The sequence below is a fragment of the Castor canadensis genome, chromosome 6 (assembly GCF_047511655.1).
Source record: "Castor canadensis chromosome 6, mCasCan1.hap1v2, whole genome shotgun sequence".
Classification (NCBI taxonomy): domain Eukaryota; kingdom Metazoa; phylum Chordata; class Mammalia; order Rodentia; family Castoridae; genus Castor; species Castor canadensis.
In genome coordinates, this window is record NC_133391.1 from 160,177,232 (window position 1) to 160,195,075 (window position 17,844).

At 34.2% G+C, this 17,844-nt stretch overlaps 1 protein-coding gene across 3 annotated transcripts in view; it reads left to right on the forward strand.

The window, feature by feature from the left end:
* The first annotated feature begins 6,652 nt into the window (after positions 1-6,652).
* The window catches only part of Cdh18 (cadherin 18), a 467,108-nt gene continuing 455,916 nt past the window's right edge, over positions 6,653-17,844 (forward strand). For 2 of the 3 annotated variants that reach the window (XM_074077700.1, XM_074077701.1), the window contains exon 1: positions 6,656-7,110. The gene's annotated coding sequence lies outside the window, so the exon portion shown is untranslated. Of the gene's footprint in view, positions 7,111-17,844 lie in introns of all 3 variants that reach the window. The other variant, XM_074077698.1, reaches the window with a different exon arrangement.

Consider the following 17,844-nt stretch of genomic DNA (forward strand, 5'->3'; position numbering starts at 1 on the left):
TGTGTTTCTTAAAACATCAAAGATTTAGGCATCCAGAAGTCTAGTTAATTAACTATTAAATAACACTTAGCTTTCTAAAACTGAAGTTATCAAAATTGATTTTAATTGTTTTCCTTTTCTGGCAGTATAAATATTATATCCTGAGTTCAATATAATACTTCTTTGATGGTTAAGAATCTGACAATGCTTCAGGGTCATCTAAACATCAATTTTCATTATATAGCAACAAAAAACCGTAAATACAGATATGGGGTGTTGAATTGAGTGAAGGCTGTCCCAGGGTATTCCATAGAAACATAGTTTCTTTTGTAATGAAAAGCTGCCAGGTAAGAATTTGTTCATTTGTGTTTGCTACTTTCTACTACGAATGGAGGAAAGGAAGTAAATATGACTTGTGATATTGGTACTGGATACTTATTTATATTCAACTAATTTTTTTAACACAAGTAAATATTTTCTTTATTGCTGAATTACCATTAGATAAAACATATGGACAATTTAATAAAAGATAAATAAAAATAGACTTGGATTCTTTTTTTTAACTTTACAACAAAATATTTTATTATTACATGGAATGGCTTTATACTGACTTATAAACTTTCATGAAAAAAGTCTTGTGATTTTTTTTAAATTATTCATTTATTCTCATGTGCATACATTGTTTGGGTCATTTCTCTCCCCGGTCCTCCTCCCCTACCTTCTCCCCCTCCCTCCTCACTAATTTTATCCAAAGTGTTTTCTATGCTAAGTACTCTTAAGAGACCCTTTTGCATGTGTAAAATAATACAAGATTTGAAGCAGATCACTTATAAGAGGATGGTATCCAAATCTACAAGTGAGGTACCATGTTCAGAGAATAAAACAACATGATTAAAATATTATTAATATGACTTGATCTAGGTCTCTCATCTGTGCCCTAGAGTTACCTATATTACACAGAGTTCCTTTAGTGCATAGTATGGATCAAATGTACAGTAGTAGCTTATATTCAGTTATGATACAAATACATAATAAGAGAATCATGTTCACTATAACTTTCTATGCATATTTAATTCCCTTAGGAAGTATAAAAGGTAAATGTAATGACTTGTTTTACATACCAATTGGACCAGAACAAGTGATGCAGAGATAGCAAGTAAAACATTACTTCTGTCTGTCTCTGAGGGGGTTTGTGGAAGAGATTAGCATTTGCACTAGTATACTAAATAAAGAAAATAGCTCTCACCAAGGTGCGTTTGCATCATTCAACCCATTGAGGGCTTGAATAGAATAAAAAGTCAGAAGAAGAACAAATTTATTCTCTACTTGATCTGGTACATTATCTTCTCCTTCCCTAAGTCTGTCTGTCTGTCTATCTATCAATATATCATGTTTATCTTATCGTTTCTGTTTTTCTAAAAAATCTTGAATGAGACAATACACAATATCGTAATGACCATTTTACTGCTGAAGAAAAACTATATAAACATAGTTGCATAACTTCTCATGTTTGCAGTGCTTCTTCTAATTATAATGCAGTTTGCTAAAGTGATACATTGGTGACATTCAAAAATATCTTAGGGCCTCAAAAAATGTGTACACTGATCAAACTTCTTGGAGCATGGTCATTGTGCTGACTATTGAGAGGAAGATGAGACAGATGTGGTTACAGAGAAAACAAAGAATACGTGACATCCCAGGGTAGAAATAAATAGAAAAGCCTGAAGTGGTATAAGTTTTTCCAAGTACAGGAATGCAACATAAGGGAGATAATAATCACATAAATTAAGCAGAAAAGACAAAAGCTAACTATAACCCTGGTAAAGTGAATTATTTCAGTTAAATAATCATTATTTTAGTGATTATTTCAGTAAGATCATCAATACCTTCATTGTGAAACTTTGGTTTTGGAACAATGACCAACTTTACTTTTACAATTTTGATAACCATAGTAAGTAATTAATTTGTACTGAAATAGTCATAAATAGATATGTCTAAGTCTATTCACAACATTCCATTCTAAAGTTGTCTCTATTAGTGTACACGTAAAATACTCATATTTTAAATCAAGATACAAAATTTCTACTTTGTTATAGTGAGTTATCACTAACATTTTTCAAAGTCATTTAAAAAGTTTGTAGTTGTTCATCTACAAATTCTCTCCTATTTTAATGTGCAATTTTTGTGAGTTACTTCTTTGTTCACAGCAGTGAAAAAGACATTATTAGGGTATATTTGGGCTGAAACTCTGAAGCTAAACTGGTAAACCTTCCCCCAGAATGCACTTCTGCATTTGTAAATACTTGAGTATAGTTGTTTAATCAGTAAATGCATTAATGGTAAGGATGTGACTACAAGGAAATCTTGGTGGCTGTGATGATTAAATGCAGAAAGGCTATTCCATGTATCGCTCTAATTTCTGGAATGTCATGTCTACCATGGAAGCAATGGATTATTCTCGGATGACTCATTTCTGAAGATGAAGCAAACTCAGGAGATTGTGCTACATTTTTTTTTTTTTGTAGTAGTAGTTTGCTCTTCTTGGGAATAAATCCCCTTAAAATATTGCAAATTCCACATTTAGTTCAATAGAATCCATACTCATTCCAGGTTTGAAGTTTGCCTTTAGTCTTTTTCCACCATCTCTCTATGAAGTGTCAGTTTACTAACAGCATTAAAGATTTTTGTTGTTGTGTTGTTCTGGAATGCATTTCCTATAATCTGTGTCCAAAAGTTTTAATCACTAAAAACTACTCTCTGCAATTTAGCATATTGTTGTTTATCCTATAAATTAGTGTCCTCATTCTACCATTTATAGTGCAATAATATCTTACTTCACAAAAATTACACATGTGCATATATACACATATGACATTAAATCCAACAAGTACCTTGATGCTTTGATTTTTACATAAGTTAAAAAAACTAAATAAAAATTCATTCATTTATATTATTAAGGGAAACACTACATTTTATACTTTATTAAACATTTTGTTATCTCTGAAATATTCTTGGTAGTTCCCTGTCCTTTGTTTTCTTCCATTAGTTTTATTCTAGTGCTCTGCAAGTATTAATCTGAAGTGTGATAATACATGAGTAAAGATTAACTTTACTAGGACACCTTTAAAAATAAAATTAGAGAAAATATTTTTATCGCTGTAAATTTTCACAGCTATTATTTGAATAAAAATGTACAAACTACAGTTCTTGTTACCCAAATACATAAAATAAATATTTGCAATGATAATTGCATATTGCTTCAGTTTTTACCAGCTGTTTTTCTTTACATAAAATCAATTCACTTATGTTATTATTATAAACAAAATGACATCTATAGAGAGGGTACAGATATGTTAATTAACTATAGTGTGGCAATCATTTCACAATACATTTCACAATATCTAGATGTACATCTTGAGGAAATACAATTTTTATGTACATATCTCAATAACGCTGTTAAAGCACTGTTGATGGCCCAGCCTGTGGCCCCAGCATTTTTTTTCTTCATTTTTCTTTTATTATTCATATGTGCATACAAGGCTTGGTTCATTTCTCCCCCCTGCCCCCACTCCCTCCCTTACCACCCACTCCTCCCCCTCCTTCTCCCTCCCCCTCAATACCCAGCAGAAACTATTTTGCCCTTATTTCTAATTTTGTTGTAGAGAGAGTATAAGCAATAATAGGAAGGAACAAAGGTTTTTGCTGGTGGAGATAAGGATAGCTATACAGTGGCCCCAGCATTTAAGAGGTAGAGGCAGAATGATCTCCAGTTTGAGGCCAATCTGGTCTACATACAGCGTTTAAACTCATCTTGAACTATACGTTTAGATTCTGTAACAATAAAAAAAAGAGAAGAAGAAGAAGTAAAAGAGCTAGAGATTTACCTCAGTGGTACAATGCTTGTCTAACATGCACAAGACCCATGATTAAGCCCCTCCCCTGGAATTCCGAAACAAATGAATAAATAAATAATAAATAGTTTATTAAAATGAAACAATGTGCCGTCTTTGTGCAGTTGTCTGATCTATTGAAATAAGGGTTGTCCCTACATTTTTTTCCCATTCCTGCTTCATTTATTTTTGAAATACCACAAGTCTCCTAAGCTTCCTGAGTAAAACTGAGCATGAGATGGCATCCAAAGAGAAAATTTTTGAGTCTGTCTCTGAAAATGATCACAGCTTAACACTACAATTTTATCTTTCTAGTTTCTGTCATTTGACCAGCATCAATCGTGTGCTGGATGCTTCCCTGTCACCAGCTCAAATGATTCTTATAACTCTCCCTAGGTAACATAAGAGGGAACCTGGTATCAGAAATGTCCGTGCTTTCAGTTTCAGAGATTAGCTTGTTAATAAATTCTGTTGACTGATATGTTGTCCATTTTTTGGAAATAATCCTTGACATAAAGAGAAAATAAGCACCTGCTTACCACTGGCCTTCTCCAAGCAGTATATTCCACATGGGTTCATTTGCTTTCTTCTTTTTACCTGAAAATACACCAGAAGTGCTAAGTGCCTGACAGGTCCAGTTTTCTATGGCTAGGAAATGTTGGCACAGCTTCAAAATATCAAACTTTGAGAGCCACTTAAGTCTAACTCACATTGAATCATTGGGTCTGTGGAGAAACTAGAGTCCTTAATCTGAGTGCAGTCTCACTGATACCAATCCTCCCTTGGTGAATGGATTCTTTTCCCAGAAATGGATTATATTGTTGGCAGTTTTGACAATCCCTCCACATGCCATCCCACTCAGAAGCACGTGCTTGTTGACTTCCATTATGACTGTTCACTGGACATACATATTATGGTCTTAATCAGGGAAAACCACCAAGGAAGTTTAGCAAAAGCATATTTTGTTTTCAAGTGCATCCCTAAGATGCTCATTGCTGATGTCTGAGCAAGGGCTTGAGTAGGAAAGCAGCAAACAAACATTTTATTTCATTCAACTAGAGAGAGTCAAATAAACAGAGATAGACATCACTACAGAATGCCATAATGTGAAAATTTAAAATCAAAGTACATGACCCCTTGCACAGCAAAAGCTTCTTTTCATAACCCCTTTCTTCTTCAGAAATATTCCTTTTCTTTTATTTTCAGTGTTTCATCAGCATAGCAAAATTTGAAATGTATTCTTCTCGATAGTACCTATAATCAAAATGAATAAAGACACTATGCAAGAAAATCCCTCATTTGAATGAGAAGTCATGTGAGATACACAAAAACATTGCAGAACATTGGCTCACTATTCAGATTTTATTGTTCGTGTTCTAATCTTCCCCAAGAGCTTAAATTTTGGTGATTTCCAAATTCTAATTGACTGCTAACATCTTTCTTAAGAGCAACTAAGGCTTTAAATATGCAATTCCCTCACACATAGCAGTAATCCAATTCAGGTGTTTCTTCCATTGTTTCTGTTAGTTTGTTTAATCATATCAATCCCTAAAGCCAATTAAATTGCCTCACATTTCACAACACTCAAGCGAAATAATAATACTCAGCATGATATAAATTATTCCTTCTTTGTTCCTTTAATTTGGTAAGAAATATCACTTGCATTATGTTTTCAAATGACCTTTTTCTGAACAGGAAAAGAGAAAAGAGAGGGATGATTACAAGTTATGTAACCTTTGTGAAATGGTTACCATGAGTTAAGAACAGCTACACAGATTTTCACTGAAGCTTCACAGAAAACTTCTGAAGTGAGCATTAGCGTCTAGATTAAAAAGAGAAGTTTCATGAGACTGACAGAAATGAAATTCTTACACGTGGTCAAGTAAACAGGAAATTCCCCAAAAGATTTGAATCCATGTCTTCCTACCTGGTATCCCCTGTCAACACTATCTGTTGTAGGCTTATGTGGTTTTATTCTTCCAAACCTCTGAACCTGGACATTGGTAATTTTATCAAGTAAGCAGAAAAAAATGATGCTATTCTCTTAGTGCTTCTAATGATTGACAATCTTGTATAATTGTTAATATGCCTGCAAAGGAACCTTTGGAATAGTTATTGAATTGAGATAAACTCCTTCTCTTGTTTACTACACTACTTTAAATGAGGTACTGGTGTTCTTAATGGGTGAGTGTGGCTGACTTGATGCTGGGATAAAGTACTGAAGTTGTTTTAGCTGTTTACATCAATTTTGAATACAGCCAATCATGCCTGAAATCCCTACTATCAAAAGCTATGCACATTACAAATCGTTTTAATTTATTCTGGAGTAATAAGAGGTGAGAAGTTCTTATGTATGTTAGTTTTCCTGGCACAAGCAAAAGGGGTGGGAAAGGCACTGCAGCCCCTATTCATCTTCACAAATATAATGCTGACCTCCAAGCGGAAGCGCTATATAATATAAACCCTCCATGCCTTGAGTACTTTGGGGTAAGGCATTAAAGGGCATCACTCAAGCTAAATCTCTAGGCCACCACTGGACTATGGATCACTGATGAATGAGCTTGCAGTTGAATGTTTAGCGAGCTGTGACGACTTTGCACGGAAATATGAAAATTTATTACCAGCTTGCCACATGAGTGCCTGCCCTGCGTGCTTTTGCTCCTTCCTTCCTGATGCATACTCCCACTCCCTCTGACAGTCAAACCTCTTCTCCACTCCTCCCCCACCCCCGCCAGTTTTCCCTCTCCCGCAGAGGACCCATAATGGTCTAAACTGTAACGGACTCCTGGACGTCATTTTTCAAGAGCATAGGGATTATTTTTTTCTTTTGTTTTGTTTATTTAAATGATTATTATTAATTGCATTGCTTTCCGTATGACCTTGTTGGTGGGGCTAAAGGGTTTCTGTCTAGTACGCTTTAGAATTTGTATGGCCCCAGAAGTATGTAAGGTGGGGTGAGAGAAAAGAAGGCAGAAGGGTAAGGGAGCAGAGAGGAGAGCCAGAGAGCAGAAGAAGGAGGAGAGACAGGGAGCAGAGCATCAGGCAGACAGGCGCTGCCAGCCAATCAGAAGCGCGCACAGGAGCTGCAGAGACCAAGCCTGGGAGCCAGGGCTGGAGGTGCGCGGAGCGAGTCTGGGCTCTCCGAGGACCGCGAGCAGCTGTGCCCAGAGCTCTGGGAAAGTCCCCTCTTTGCTTCTCATAAATTATGTTCTTTTCCACCAGTTAGGGCAAGTCAGCTAAGGTAAGGCTTCAATACATGACACTTTACTCTGTCGTGACATTAGTATTTTTTTTTCTTTGCAACGGGGCTGCTTACCCAGTTCTGAGTCAAAACATTACTAGCTGAAATCTACCTCTAGGATCTGTCTCACAGGATCCAGGGGTAATGGGAAAGTTGTAGCTTATGCCGGCAGCTGTACCGCTAGTATAAATTTGTATTTTTGTATGCAGGAATGTTGCCATAGAGCCTATGGAATGCGAGTCTCCCGGTCCAGCTGGGTCTCTGTGTTGTCTGTGGATGTGCTGTTATCCGCCCTGCCCGTGAAGAAGTTGGAAGGGATACTCTGCTAGGCACATTTGAATAGTGATGGCACCAGTATAAGCTGACATTTATGTCTAGCTGCAGAAGTGCCGAAAAGCATGGTCAGAATCAAACAGAGCGATTGAAATTGGATTTTCGATGCTGCTTTTTAATTATTGTCTTTCCAGTTTCCTCTGAAATTATGTGGTATCTGAGCACTAAAACTGCAGCAGGGCAAGCTGATTTTCTTTTCTCCTTTATTTCAACATTTTTTTCTTCCCGTGAATCATTTTCATAAATGCTTATTAAGCCTTAAAACGAAACTTTTACTTTTTTAAAAAGGGCACTATAAATGATGCATGAAAAGAAATTAGGTAGGCACCTTTAATCAGAAACATACTTATTTAGTATATGCCCCAATGTTTGTTTACTCTCATTCATTGCCTTTTCTTAACTTCCTGAACCTGATTTGATTGTAGATATAACTGTTAATTTGCCTTAATTTTTACATCTAACAACCAAGGTAAATTATACCTCATGCATGTGTGTGTGTGTGTGTGTGTGTATGTATTTGTGTGTATATGTGTTTAGATGTGGAGCTAGACAATCCTCTGATATGTAACAGGTGAAAAATAGAATTTTACTAGTTAGGGTTATTATAATATTTCCTCATTTTATGTCTGTTGTATTTATTGAGCTTTCTGTTTAGTCAAGAATAAATGGTCCTTGCTTTTTCCCTATTGAGTGTCAAGAAAATAATATAAAAATCTTAGCAAAAATTATTATGATCTTTGGTTTGCTCAGGTGATACCATCACGGCTTTGAGCTGAGAGAGACAGATCAGAGAAAGATTTTGTTATGCAGTCAGAAAAAACTAACTACAATCTCTTCCTACGTTTTTCAACCTTTATTTTCTACTAAGGGATCACCCACAGATTTTTCAAAGCAAGGGGCTTTCCTTTTGCAGCTAATTATTCTCCTATACTTTAGTGTACTAGTGTTTACAGAGAAGATATTTAATTGTAAATCTAGAGTTTGAGGTCCAGACGTTATCTTGTGAATACCTTGAAGAATGTGAGAGGAGGAAGGCAGACTGTGATAGCAGAGAAGTAGTTCTGTAGCATTCTGGTCAAAGCACCAATCCACCAATCCTCACTGCAGTTTCCTTCAAGCCTCCGGTTATGGATTTAATTCTAGATTTACTGATAATAATTTAACCAAGTGTAGGTCACCTAATTTACTTACTCCATAAGGCATTCACCTAATGGGCTTTGGCGGGTTATTATACATCATACTTCTGATGCTTTTTACAGAGACTGGGAACTTAAGAAAAACAAATAGAATGATACTAATGGTCAAAATAGATGCCTATTTGACAAGAAGGAGAAATAGAAAAGGAGGATAAGTTATTTTAGATGCAGTAGTAATGCTGAACAGAAGAGTATAATAATAGTTAGAAGGAAAGCGAGAAAAAACTATTTTGAACTGGACCCCATAAATGCTGGATCAAATTAGCTGTAACAGTTGCATGCTTTGGCAATAGCAACCAGTATGTGGATAAAGTCTATATATTGTGAAAATTAGAAATTATTATTCTTTCCAATGACCTATTTCAAATGTATATAATGGAATAATGACACTGCATAAACCACTTAATTCAACTTTATGAAATTTTTAAGTGAAGGATGCTATATATAGTAAATGTAAAGTACTATTTCTCATTGGTTGATATAAATAGCATTATTATGCTTTGTATTGATTTTTGTGGTCTGATGAAAACAAACCACATGGTTATAAGGTTGTATGTCCCATCTCTTTTGTATTTGACATATTAATGACTAAGAGCTGGAACTAGTTCTTGCATATTTGCAATGTGACTTAATTGTCTTTAGAATCTAAATGTGCATGCACACTTCAACAGATGTAGATAAAACCTACTGAACTTATTGACCAAGAAACACTTAACTGATCCTGAATCTGCTATTGGATGCAGTGTAGTTTAGTGAAGAATGGAGACACTGAGAGATTAATTACAGAAAGTGTTAATTTACTTAGTTACAGGCCTTTGTTGCAGTTGCATTATACACGTACATGAATGTATTCTAGATTTGAGCTTCTTACTTTGGTGCTATTGATGCTGTAGACTACATATAATTCTGCTTGGGGGATGTTGTCCTCTAATTAGCAGTTTTCCTGTTCTCTACTGGCTAGATGTCAATAGCAGTAGCCCCCCAAAACAAATTGTGGCAAAATATGTTCATTCATTGTTAAATTTTCCTTGACAATTGGTGTTACACCCCTCTTGTATACAGAGCCACTATTCTAAGCAAACACAAAGGATGCATATAGAAAATGTAAAGCATGTGTTGGTTGAGTAGGCAACTACCCATGTGTTCATGTGTTGTTCATTTTGGGTGCACCTCTGGCTTTCATAAGGAATGGACTGCAATTTATAGATTTTCATTAAGTCTCTTGCACTATGCTGTGGAAGAGCTTCTCAGTCTCATTTTTGTTCCTTTAAATTGAGAGATTAGGGCTAAATTATCATATGTAACATACAGGGAGAAAAGGAGATACAAATAAATGCCCATGTTGAGCTGAAGACAATTTCATTTTAATTTGTTTTTTAAGATGAACCCTTAATATACATAATAAATAAATAAATTATACCAATTCATTTTCCTTCATGCTTATTTTTTTTAATTCTAAAAATTTTTATTAGGATATATTCATTATACAGGGAGGATTCACAGTGACAATTCTGATTAGGTTTATATCGTACATTGGCTACATCGCCCCCGTCATCTCTCCTCCTCAACCCCCTCACTGCCCCACTTAAAGCAATTGCAAGAGGTTTCTTTGTTCTATTTCTATAAGTGTATGAAGTCCATCAACCATAAACCCTCACCTTAATCTTCATTCACTTTCCTACTATTACCCTCCCACACACACTGTACCTCTTTTATAGTCCTGTCTTTCATTGATATTTCATTTGATGTTCAAGGGGTTTCTCAATGTATCCCTATTGAGGGTATACTTTACTTTGGTATATTTCTGCTTTAAAATCATGTTCATTTTTGTGAGTATTTGTATACATGTGGTTGCTGAGAAGAGCTAGTAATTCTATATATTTGGCTTGACTTTTAGTTTTCAAAATCTCTAAGGCTATTTGAATTTGAAACCAACAGTTAAGTGATAGTAATGTGTATCACAATTGGAAAGTATTGAATTTAGTTATTGGAAGCCGTGGCAGAACTTGGATACTGACATGGCTTACTGGGTCATACATGACTATAGGTCAATTTCAACATCTGCAAAAAGGGATGAAAAACCCAGAAGTATAAAATGTTGTATTTGATTGTATTTGTAAGAATCTATGTCAATGTTGGTAAATTATCATGGATTCATTGCCATTGTTGATTTATTTGATAAGAGTTGACTCAAATGTTAACCCTTCCAGATTTTCTATGGTAGATAAGGATCATCTACAAGAAAAGTTAATATTCTCCCTGGAAGTGTTAAAATGATTTAAAATTATTCATATACTTCAATTTTTCTCTTATTTCCATCATCATATTATCCACATTTAAAATTTGTCATAAAAATATAGAACTGTAATTCACTCTTCAACTGTTACTATCATAGCCAATTTAGTGTATATTCTATATCATTTTATATGAAAAGATTAATATTGATATCTGCCTATAATTATAAATGTAAATGTAGATTTAAAGTAAAAGACACAGTGTATGTGTTCACACAAATAGTTTTATAAATTAAGCACAATTAGATTATAGTACATGTGACTAACTATGCAGCATATTTGTGTTCATATGTGTACATAGACAATTCAGGAGTCCATGTGCCATTAAGCACAGGATTTGATAACAATACTTTTCTTCTTGTTAAATCAGGTTATATTAAAATGTCTAAGTGCCTCTGCCATATTTAGTACTATAAATTTTTATTACTGCATATGATTGTACATATATAATATCATTTAAATAAATTTCTATTAAACCATTATAAAAATGATAAAGATAAGAATAAAAATAGTATCTCCATCAGGTTGCAGAAGGATATTTCCAGAAAAATAAACAGACAGGAAAAGTAGAAGCAGAGAGGAAAAGTAGAAAAAGTAGGAACATTTACTCCATTGCAACCTAACATAACTAGATGTTGCTTAGGTAGATAATGAATGTTCTGGTATGTAAATTTCTATGATGCTAGAAAATAATAATTTAGGAAATTTCTAGGTAGTCTGAAAATAAAATGTATAAAGTTTGATCCACAAAAGTGAGTCTATTAATCAAATACTTATTCTTAAATTCCATGACTATGTCTTATTCAATATTTTACTTGCCTTGTATAGAATATTATAGAATGAATTATTTAAATGAATTCAAATTTTGTAGATCTCTGACTGAAGAGGAATACAAATATATCTATTTCCCAAACTTTTTTATTGTTTATTTTATTTTCAAGTATGTGCAATTAATAGTTTGTAGCACCAATGTATGATGCAATTTGAATGATCCATGGCAGTATAGTACAGGAAGTTTTGATTCTATTCAATGTGCTGCTTTCACAGAGAATCCATTTATTAGTTGATTGAATACATGTGACTTGAAATAGATGGGGAAGCCTTGTGTAATTGAGATAGAAAAATAAACCAGTTCCCAAACACTGTTGTGTAATATTTTCTGTTTGGTGAAAATATTTTCTGTTTGGTGAAAATCTGGTTTTTTTTTTCAGATTTTCTACAATAAGAGCAAACACAATTAAATATAAAATTATGTTTACTTTATAGACATAAAATTATAATTCTATATTTACTTATATCAAGTTATGGTTCATTATTTGAGGTTGCAGTCTCTTTTGAAAGCATAATGATAAAGAAGCCCATAGTATTGAAAGCATGTGTATAAAATTTTATGCATTAAGGAGAAAAATTAAAAGAGAGATGGTAAACAAAGTTTTTGAGAAATGAATGGTGGCTTGATAGTTGAGCTACTATGTCTAGTAATCCCTAAATGAAGAGAGTATTTTGAATAAAGCTGGGAAGAAATAAAGAGTTGGGAATGATGTAGGGAGCCATACTTTAGGGAGACTGAGAATTTCAAATGTCATGGGGAGAAGTGTGCAAGAATGTGTTTGTGAGCTCGTGCTCTTCTATCTTCTACTGGAAGAGGACACAGTGATTAAAAAAAAAGTTTGTGTTTTGCTCATGAACTTCCTGAGCACCAGAACAGAGAGGAAATACATTTCTTATCTTACCAAACATGTGGCATTTTTTATAGCACTATAAAAGGAACTAAGATGAGGCACAAAGGCGATACTATCAAAAGTTAATAGAAACCAGGTCCCGCAAATTCTTTGAATACTTTCTAGGAGAGTTGGGGTGGCAGTAGAGATTCTAAGCATAGACATATTATCTGATTTGTATTTCAACTAGAAACTTTGGCCACCATGTTGCCAAAACCATGTTGCTGTCAGACTTCAGAGGAAGAAGAACAGAAACAAGGATCTTGTTAGAGATCTATCCCAATACTTCTGAGAAGAGATAATGGTGTCTGGCAGGAGAATCACACCAGAAGAGACCAATAGAAGGGCTTGGATTCTGTATTCATCATGAAAATAAAGCTGACAGGACTTGATGTTAAATGGGATACATAAGTGATAGAGGACAAAAGAGGGTAAAGGATAAATTTTGAGCTAGGAGCTTTTGGCTCACACCTATAATACTAACTACTTGGGAGGCAGAGATCAGGAGGATGTGGTTCAAAGTCAGACCAGGCAAATAGCTCTTCAGACCCTTTATGTAAAATATCCAATGCAAAAAAAGGCTAGCTGAGTGACTAGAGCACCTCCCTAGCTAGTGTGAGGCCCTGAGTTCAAGACCCAGTACTACCAAAATAAATAAAGGACAATCTTTTTATTGAATCTTAAACCAGAAGAAAGCAGTTGATATTCCCATAGAAAGTAAAGAATAAAGGATACAAATTATTTACAAGTAAAAGAGAAAACTAGTAGAAATGAAGAACTGAGTTTTGTGCAATTTTACGTTAAGACCTCCAAGTGCCATGCCATGGAACCCTTTGAACACACAAATACAGAGATCAGGGAAAAGCAGTTTGCTGGAGGCTTGAGATCTTGAGTCCTCATTTTTGGATTGCTTTTAACTTGAAGAAATTTAATGTGGGAAAAATGATGAAAAACACATAAGCATAAGTCTGGAATAACCAACGTCAAGAGGTTGGGAAGAGGAGGAAAATCCAATAGCAGCAGGAGAAAAGAAATATCTGGAATGAGAGGAGGAATCTACAGTGAGTGAAGTGTCTTGAAAGCCTGGTGAAGATGGATTCCTTCAAGAAACTCTTGTAAAACATCTTAAAATTATTGAAATGGAAATTCTCAGAAACATAAGAACATGTTTTCAATGTTAACATTGCTTAGTTTGAATAATTATTTTCCTTTTCATGTTCATGAGTTGGAAATTTAATCATCAATTCAAGTGTTAAGAGATGGGGCATAAAAGAATATTTATAATCATGAGGCATCTTTTCTCACGAGTGGATTAGTGCCACTCTAAAATAGGCTTGTAGCAATAGGCTTGTCTCTCCCAGTTTTCTGTTATGAGGAACACATCAAGAAGGCTCTTACCAGATGTTAACACCTTGATCTTGGACTTCAGAATTATTACTAAATGATGTATATTTTTGGGTTCAAATTAGTTGTATATGAAAAGAAAGGACAATAAAAAGATCAGTTAGAGATGAATCAACTTGGGTTGTAACACATTTGTACATGAAAGCAATGCTAGGACTCTCTATATATAGCTGTCCTTATCTCAACTAGCAAAAATGCTATGTCTTTCTTATTATTGCTTATTTCTACTCTTCAATGGAACTGGAGAAAAGTGCAGAACAGGTTCTGCCTGGAAGGGAGGGGGGAGGGGGGAGTGGGTGGAAGTGAGGACAGGTGGGAGAAATGATCCAAACAATGTATGCACATGTGAATAAATGAATAATAAGAAAAAAGAAAATAAGAACTATATTAATGAAGAAAATCCATAAATGATTAAACAAATAATTTTGTGGCATGTTTCTATGAAACAAGAAAATTTTTAGAGTTGGGGCTGTAGTTCAGTGGCTGAGGTAGGAAGATCTGGAGTTTGAGGTCAGCCTGGGACATGTCACAAACTTTGTGAAAAGAAAAACTTTTCCAATTGCCTGATATCAGAATCACACTAAATCTATAATGACTATTTTAGATAGATAGGCCTGAATAAATTAAACAATTTTACCAGCCAAGGTCTATTAAAGTGAACATTTTTTAAGGCAATGAGCTCATTATACCAAAAGTTAAATGTCCTTAATGCACAGATAAACTATTGTGCTCGGCTATAACAAAATAGATGAGACTAGGCAATTTATAAGGAATAGAAATTTACTGTCTCCTTGTCTTCTAATAGATACTGTTTTTACCTAGTGTTTTCTGTTCAGGTATGACTAGTTTGCAACATAGAACATACATCACTTAGTAATAACTCTGAAAAACCTCACTTCATATCAACCCCAAATTATTCTACAAATAATCATAATAAAAGAAGAATAGACCAGATATGAAAAGTTTCCTTTCTTCCTGATATTTATAAAAATTGACAAGATTACTATAAGTTTATTTCATTGATATTCATAACATTTAAACCATTCTTTCACATAATTCTTCTATAACACACACACACACACAAACACAAACACAAACACACCACCACAACAACAATCAAACACATAAGGGATTTGTAATCCCACATAAGGGATTTGTAATCCCACTAACTGTTCACTCACAACTTGATTGAAGAGGTGTTCATCAACTGAGCTTTATCCAGAATGAATGTTTACTTCTTCGGTAAATGAAGTGATGTAGCTTTTGAAACTCAGTTTTATAACCGAAGTTTCAATACTTTGAACAATATACAACATGTAAAGGCTCTGTGTAACTACATTGAAAGCAGAGTATTGATCCCCAGGACAGATATTTCCTAATCTCTGAAAACTGTCATCATGTTGTTACTGGAAAAGGTGGAGTAAGGTTGCTAATCAGAGAACCAAAAACAGTAAATGATCCTGTATTAAGCAGGTGACTCAGTGTAACTACAGTGTCTTTAAGAGTGAAAAGACAGAGAGAAGGTTAGAAAGATACCTGGTAAGAAGGGTTCAATCAGACCTTCCTGGTGTGGAATATGGGGAAGAGGGCCAAGCACTAAAGACCTTTGGTAGCTTTTGAAACTGGAAAAGTCAAGGAAATGGACTCTCTCCTAGAGCATATAAAATGGCGTACAGCCATGCTGACACTTTCTTTAGCTAAGACTCATGTCAGACTCCTGACCTACAGAATTGCACAGTAATTTCAGGTTGTTGTAAGCCACTAAGCAGTGCCACTATTTTTACAACAGCAATAAGAAAGCATTATGACCGGGTATGGTATTGCCTTGCCTTATTAAGCAATATATCTGCAATTATGTAAAGAAACATAGAATGTTGTGGAATCTGCAATAAGTAATTCCATCAATCTGAGATGAAACTATTGGGTTTTTTTCAATTTTTATTAGGATATATTTGTAGTACGGGGGAAATTCATTATGACAATTCCAAATACACTTACATTATACATTGGTTAGATTGCCCCTCCTATCTCCCCCCACAAACACTTCCCTGCACCACTTAAAGCCATTGTAAGAGGTAGCATTGTTGTATTTTGTATATGTATGTTACATTGTTAAAACTAAATTGATGAAAAATAGTATCAAATTTGAAGTATTTTGATGATAGGCCAGGTGTTGTAATTATCAGAGAAAATTTTAATTTTCCTTAATGAAAGAAAATAATTTATCCTACCTAATGTATATTTACTTGCCTATAGTATTTTTATTGTATTTTTCAGTTTTGAGTTTATTGGACTCTGGCTCCTATATCCAATTGCAGTTTAAAAATATTGAATTATTTTTGTAGCTCCAATAGATAAATTACTCAAATACATAAATATGCAATAAAAATGAAATATAGAATATATGGCAAAACACTCATATTACCACTTCTCTTTTTAGTTTTGTAGCATAGTGAATATTTACTAAATGTTTCAGCAATACCATTATAAAAGTAAATTATGATTGGATATTCTATAGGTTAGAAAGTACATAGATATTAATTGGTATGATTAACAAAGATGAAGGAAGAATAAGAATCTTAAATTTTGTGTACTTTTACTTTTAAGTACTTTTTATTTACTTTCTATTTTTTGAAGTGCTGGACTTGAAGTCAGTGCCTTGTACTTATGAGGCAGGTACTCTTGTTACTTGAGCCTTGCCTCCAGCCTTTTCAGGCAGAGTCTCAATTTTGCCAGGGGTCAGCCTCAGACACTTTACCTCTTGTGTAGTATTGCTATTTTTTAAATAAATGACTGAAATAATGCTTAACTTTTTGAAAATGAAATGTAGGAAGAAGTCATTTATCTTCTCAGTTTGAATGACTTTCTCTCATGTTTAAATGATAAAATTTATGGAAATGTTCACAGAAAAATGTCAAGCAAATTTCAAATGCATAAAACAACAAAAGAAGGTAGTAAGGCAATTCCTACCAATATTTCAGAACTTACAGTTTTATTCCAGTCTTTGAAATGCTCCATGGATATTGATTGTTTATACCTGGTTAAAAATTCCTTAATAGCATGTGATGTTAATAATGACAATATGACTTACTCTTCTGCACATGACCCCATCCTGGACAAAATGGAAAGTGCAAATGAAGCAGCATGAATCACTACCCCCTAATTCTGCTTATTGGTGACTGGGAAACAGGGGAAAATAATGTGCATTTGAGATTCTGCATTGTTTATAAGAGTGCTCCATTCAAGGAACTGAAGTCTAGGTAATAAACAATGGACAAATGATCCAAGGCTTGGAGAGTGTCTTCTGCTAAGTGCAGAGTCTGTGAAAACTCCAGTTTGTTAAGATTACATCAGGATCTGATCTTTCTCCAAAAGCCCTGGCTGAGTTCCCAGAGGAAGGACTGATATACAATCGTGTGTGCATTCCTGATACACAAGAAAGTACCACTTTTATTTTTCTCTTACATATTTTGCCTTTTAGTTATTATTTTTATTCTGTTCTATAAATCACAGGTATTCCCTGTAACAAGTAAAATGATAATAAGATTAATGACTTCCACTTACCTTTATTAAATTCTCAGATTATCTAAAATATCTACTGCAAATTGAATAGTTTTTCATCTGTTCCTTTTGTACACCTGTAAAATATATATGTGTAAGCATATGTACACATGTATAGATAGATGTATTTTCACATACATTTTGTTTGACTTCTGTTCTTCTTAAAGAAAATAGGTAATGTTTTCATTACATTTTTATTTAACACAGATTTGATCATTGCCTACA